A 6,405-nucleotide genomic window follows, 5' to 3' on the forward strand; every position below is an offset into this window, starting at 1 on the left:
TTAGTAAAATTTAATTTTAAAAATTAAACAAAAATCTTTTAGTTCAGTATTTGAAATGACTGTTATAATATCAATATAACAATACTGTATCAATACTAATGATGTAATTATACCTATCCTTCTTTATCAAAATTTAAATTAATTGCTATTCTGTTACAGAAGACAAAAGTAATTCACTTTTGCATATCTTTCCTGATAGCATTTCCTTGCAATTCCTACAGTTACATATTTTTCTTGTTTATCTCAATTCTTTCTCTTTACAAATGATACATTCATAAAATAAACCCAGCGGTCTTCAAGCAATGATCTTAATGTTGTGTTTAGATTTAACCCTTTTGAGAAGAAACCACCTGAGACTGTCCTAGTTAAACCTTGCATCAAAATTTTGTAATTTATATTCCAAAGTTGAGCTTAATACATTCTACTAAATTTTACTGAGTTCTTAATTATTTTCAAAATTAATTGAAACAAAAACAGTGTGTTTAAATGAAAATATGGTAACAAAAGAAGTTAATGTTATGTTAATTGGAAGCAGTTTGTAGTAAATAATGTTGGGCCCAATTGTTTACAATTGATTCTTGTTTGTGCTTATTTTCCATTAAAGAATCTACAGGTTTGAATTCTTAGGCAGTGATTTAGAATGAAAACCTATATTTGTATATTCAGTTTTCACTTTCTCCTTTTTCATGTTATGTCTTTTATAGAATTATTTCTTGCTTGTCCAAAGAAGTATTTAAAAAATACGATTTTCTTAGTTTTCTGTATTTTACCCTTTATGCTCTGTCTTATGTTGTGCATGTCCTGTGATTATTTTCACATGCTGCTCTCAAATCACTAAACTCCAGAATTTCTTTGCTTAATTATTTTAGCTCTGGTTGTCTCTTGAAGCAGATTCTCTAACCAAATGCTTTGTAGAACTTGTCAAACATATCTTTTAAAACATATACAAAAATTAAATTATTTAAAAAAACAAACAAACAAAAACCATCTATCAAACTTTTACATTATTTTAAGAAAGATTTTTACAAGGATTAGAAATCCACTGAATTGTCAGTATTATATCTATTTTGTTTTTATTTATTTGAACGAAACAAAATAATTCTTGACTCATAAATTACATGATCCTAAAAGCCCTGTTACTCAAGAGATGCAACTGATTCACTTTATCTGCATTTTTGACAAAAATGCAGGCATAGAAGTCAAATGTGGAACTTATTCACTGTGTCCAAACCTTTTGGTAATGCATTGCACCTTCCAACACAGTTTGGATTGTGTGTGTGTACATATATAACAGCAATTCTCCAGCAGATGGCAGTGCCCAGCATGGCTGTAGCTCTTGAGCTGGAACTAGTGTGGTATAACAGAATATATACCACTCTTATACATGTCTATATATGTACACATACATATATGTGTGTGTGTTTTCAGCTAATGTTTTCACTCTGTCTCTACTTCTACACTATTCTCTGTACATTTGCCTAACAAATGTACAAAGTGAGAAACTTGGAGTAAGAACAGAGTAAATCAGATTCAAATGAGTAAATAATCTTTACAACTTGTATTGAGTTATCTTACTCCCATTTGTACACCCAAACAACCTGTGTGGCTGTGTGGTAAGAATTTTGCTTTCCAACTACATATCCAGGTCCAGGTTCAGTCCTGTTGCATGACACCTTGGGCAAGTATCTTTTACTATTGCCTCAGGTCGACCAAATCCTTGTGTGTCATTGTGTATGTGTTTGTCCCTGACCACCACTTGACAACTAGTGCTGGTTTGTGTATGTCTCCATAACTTAGTAGTTCATCAAAAGAACCCAATAGAATAAGTACCAGACTTTTAAAAATAGTGAGTCCTGTGGCTGACTGAAACAAGTAAAAGGAAAAAAAGAAAAGTATACACATAGATGGTTGAGTAAGCTCTTCAGTGAAACTTGAAGTGCTAGTCATCTAAAATATTACAATAAATTTGACTTATTAAAGAAGCTTTAAAAGATAAAATATTATGCATACATGTGCACCTCTGTACATATTTTATAGATAATCACTCATATGTCTAATGTTAGTCTTTACTCATTGCTGTTATCTGTTAGCATCATCATCATCATCATCATCGTTTAACGTCCGCTTTCCATGCTAGCATGGGTTGGACGATTTGACTGAGGGCTGGTGAAACCGGATGGCTACACCAGGCTCCAATCTAATTTGGCAGTTTCTACAGCTGGATGCCTTTCCTAACGCCAACCACTCAGAGAGTGTAGTGGGTGCTTTTACGTGTCACCCGCACGAGGGCCAGTCAGGCGGTACTGGCAACAGCCACACTCAAAATGGTGTCTTTTATGTACCACCCGCACAAGAGCCAGTCCAGGGGCACTGGCAACGATCTCGCTCGAAAATCCTATGAAGGCCAGTCAGGCGGTACTGGCAACATCAATACACAAAATTTGAAAATTTCTACTTAATGAAATGATGAAAGTAAAAATGCAAAAGAACTTTTTAAAAATTAAGTTTAAGATACATTGATGTATGAGAATATTATTTTCAAGTAAAAACACTCTCATTTTAAAAGCATGTTTAGTAAGAGAAAAAAAAAACATTTAGAAAACTTAAAAGTATTTACATGAGTTAGCAGAAATTTGTAAATGATGTAATTCTTAAAACATAAGCAATATTTAGTTTTTGTCTCAGTATTTCATGCAACCATGATGTATCTATATACACCTCAAAAATACAAGATCCTTCACTTATCCTTTAGTTTTATTGTACGTGGAAAGAAATGTTTGTTAGGAAGAGATAATCTGTTGAAACCTGAAATGATGGTAGTAATACCTTAATTATATTAAGATAACCATCTGAAAAACTGATTGTTAGCAACATTTGATTGAAAACAAGTTTATTTTTCCATTGATAGAGAGACTTAAAGTTGCAACATTTCCTTAAATCATTTTCAAACCTCCAAATCTATTATTATGAGTCATTGGTAGCATGTTATTTTGTATAATTTGAATCTTTACTGGCTTTCTTTCTTATCACATGATGCATATTTGAGAAAACTGTAATTGCCATATAATCATTAACTTATTAATTAGGTCCTTCTGATGAACAAACTTTATGAACAAACTTGTAAGGTATATTTAAGGGAACAGACATTGCTTTCACACAATGTTTTCTGGGTTTCAATCAAAAGATGAATGTACATTTGTGAATTATTTGGTTTTCTTATATTGCCAGTAACGACAGTTTCTTACATGAAGAAAAGGTTTTTTTTTTTTAATGTGATTTCACATTTGCTATCATTTTAATGTCTATTTTTTCCCTTTACTGCAATAAATTAAATTCAAGAATGTTATTTATATTTTAATTAAAATAATTACAAAGAGCTCCTTTTTGGAATGAAATGAGCAGTGAGTAACTTGAAAATGTAGTCAAAGATACAAATTGTTTGAAATACTGATTTTTTTTTTTTTTTTTTTTTTTTTTTTCAATTCAGTTTGTATTTAAGATTTTTTTTTTTTTTTGTTAAATAAAAATGGGAAAAACACTTTGTTCTTTTTTCAAATTTTATGTTTAGAATTTTTTTTTGTAAATTTAATATTTAATGGAGCCCACAATGTAGTTTTGGTTCCAGTTAAACCTGTTTCACTTCACCTACACAGCTATTGCTCTTGGGAAAAGGCATGATTATTTTAATATTCTATTTTTCTTTGTCTATAAAATATTAGCCTTTTGTTTAGTGATAAATATTTATATTTACTATAATTGAAATTTTGAACTAATTTTGATTCACAGTGGAAGAAACTTATGCATGTTGCTAATACTTCTGGAAAGAAGAGGATCTTCACAGGTCTATCAATATAAGGTCTTGTGCTCAATAGAAATAAATGACTATTTAAAGTAACGTAGTTGACAAGCTAGCAGAAACTGCCGAATGTTGAACTATAGTGATATCTTCTGATTTCAGATTCTGTTCAGGTAGAATTCCTTTATCATCTCTGCAGATGTTTGTTCAAATAAATACCACTATTACATTAGGAACAATTCAATCAGCTGCATTTTGTCTCCTACACATAAAATATCTTTGTGTTTAAGTAATAAAGCAATATTCTGAGTAAAGGTACAATTGGACAAGACAATGTATGTCAGATTAAATGCATTATAAAATTTATTGAAATTCCACTGAAATCAACAATCTTATAATATAGATCCCAGTAATGTATTGGTGTCAGTTTGGTCAACAATATTGTTCTCTTTGAAAACAGATTGTGTGCTTAGATGGAAAAGAAAGAAATATATACAATAAAAGATAATGATTTCCTTCATATAGGGGTCTTTTCTGTCAGTCAAGGTTGAGCACGTATCTGCATGTGTGTGTGTAGGCCTGGGCAAGGTTTTTTGAGAAAAACTAGCAGCTACCCATGCATGCAACTCTCTCCACTCCATATTACTGATGTTTACCTAAGGGAAAGGCGTCTGATTTGGGTGGATACAGCTTGGCATCATTGTCATCTCGGGTTTTATTGTCAGAATACAAAGGCTTGAACAAATTCTTTATGGCATCTCACCTGACCTCCAATAGTTCTACGAATACACTACCCTAGATTGGTAATTTCTATTGATCCTGAAATGATGGCAGGCAAAGCTGACCTTGGTAGACAGAGCAAATACTGTGAAACATTTTATCCACTGCTCTAATGACTTTATTCATATGCCACCTTTATTTCCTTTCATGAATATAATTTTTCACATTTGCATAAAGCCACAAATTTGTAAGCTAGGAGCTGTCATTTAAATCAATTTCAGTATAGGCCTGGTATTTAATTTTTTTCTAATGCTCCTGGAATAGTGAAAAAAAGCCACTGTCAACCCTAGTTAGATTTTTTTTAAATATGTTTTTATAAATGGTTTTGTTTTAGAGAAGTTTATGTCCATGGCCTTCCCAGACCAACCAAGACCACTAAGATCAATGTGACTAATATTGTTCTTGAAAATCTGCATGTAAAACCCTGAGTACAAAGTTAATTCCAGAAAACAAAGATTGGGCATAGTGGTTAGTCCTGGATGTGTGTGATAAATGGACACAATATTGGTGGAGGGTATGAAACAAGCCGACTTCAAGGAACAGAGGCCACTAGTACCTGTAGAAAAGGCATATTTGGGCCAGATGTTGGAGTGTTTTGGGGACTTCACACAGCTCCTTCCAGGTATAAGAACAGTATTCACTTGTGGGTCTTGCAGGACCTTTGTCAAGGGCTAAAAGATATGAGATCACTAAGAGAGATCTTCATTGATGTTGAGGCCTACTATTTAAATTGGAAGATGAAGGATGAACCTAAATGCTGTGAGGCCTTTGGTCTATTGCTTCTCAGTTTCTACCACCCAACTACACTAGAGTAACAAATGATACGATCCAAGACAGAAAATGAAATCAGTTTTTTCAAAATATAAGCCCTGAAGTAACAAAACTTGTTCAGTTCCTGTTATTAATTTGTTGCCTTATTTACTTGTTGGTATATAGATGGAAGCCTCTATGCATATTATGGAACAATGAAGGTAGCAGAATGAACTTATGAATATTAAAAAAAGGATAAAATTTTTTTTGAAGTTCAACAAGTGGAGACCTTGTTTAAAAATTTAGAAAGGTTCTTGTAGGTCTTAGTGGAAAAAAAATTAAATCAAACTTAAGTATCATTAGTCTATATGGCAGCATCTTAACTCAAAAGAAGTTTGGGTTACAATAATAAAGAAATCTCTTATAAATTCTGTGATGCACGTTGAATCAATAGAACTTATGTATGTTAAAACAATATTTAAGCATTATGAAGCAGTTAGCAGAAAGAACTTTCAAATATCAGAAACAAAACGACTAAGTGGAGATGCTATTACAGCAAGAAAGTAGAGACACCGTTGCATAATTTAGACAACTTGAAACTGTTACATTAAGCATTAATTAAACAAAGAAAACAACAGAATGAATTTTCAAAGACAGAAAATAAACAAATTACTCTAGCTCGTGTTGAATGGTTTAGAAAGTAAATCTTATGAAGTGGAACAAATTCAATAGCTTCAAACACTTGTGTTACAAGAAAAGTATATGTATAAAGACAGTGTATTATTTATATATTATTATGTGAATAAACATTTGAGACTCATAAGTTTATTTCTATATCAAATAAAATCAATATCAATGTATATTGTAAAAAAAAAAAATAGTACTGGGGTTAATATTTTATCACTAATTTGGCAACTACAGTGAAGTCTATGCTTTGCCTACAAGGTCATGAAACTAAAATATTTTTAGAGTTGTCTCCCATATTTGACAAAATAATTGAAATAATGTTAATTCTCTAAATGAAGTATTAACAGTAACTGCACGATAAAGTGTAGTATATTGCCACTTAAGTGTGGCTG

This window comes from Octopus bimaculoides, chromosome 5 (genome assembly GCF_001194135.2).
Source record: "Octopus bimaculoides isolate UCB-OBI-ISO-001 chromosome 5, ASM119413v2, whole genome shotgun sequence".
NCBI lineage: Eukaryota > Metazoa > Mollusca > Cephalopoda > Octopoda > Octopodidae > Octopus > Octopus bimaculoides.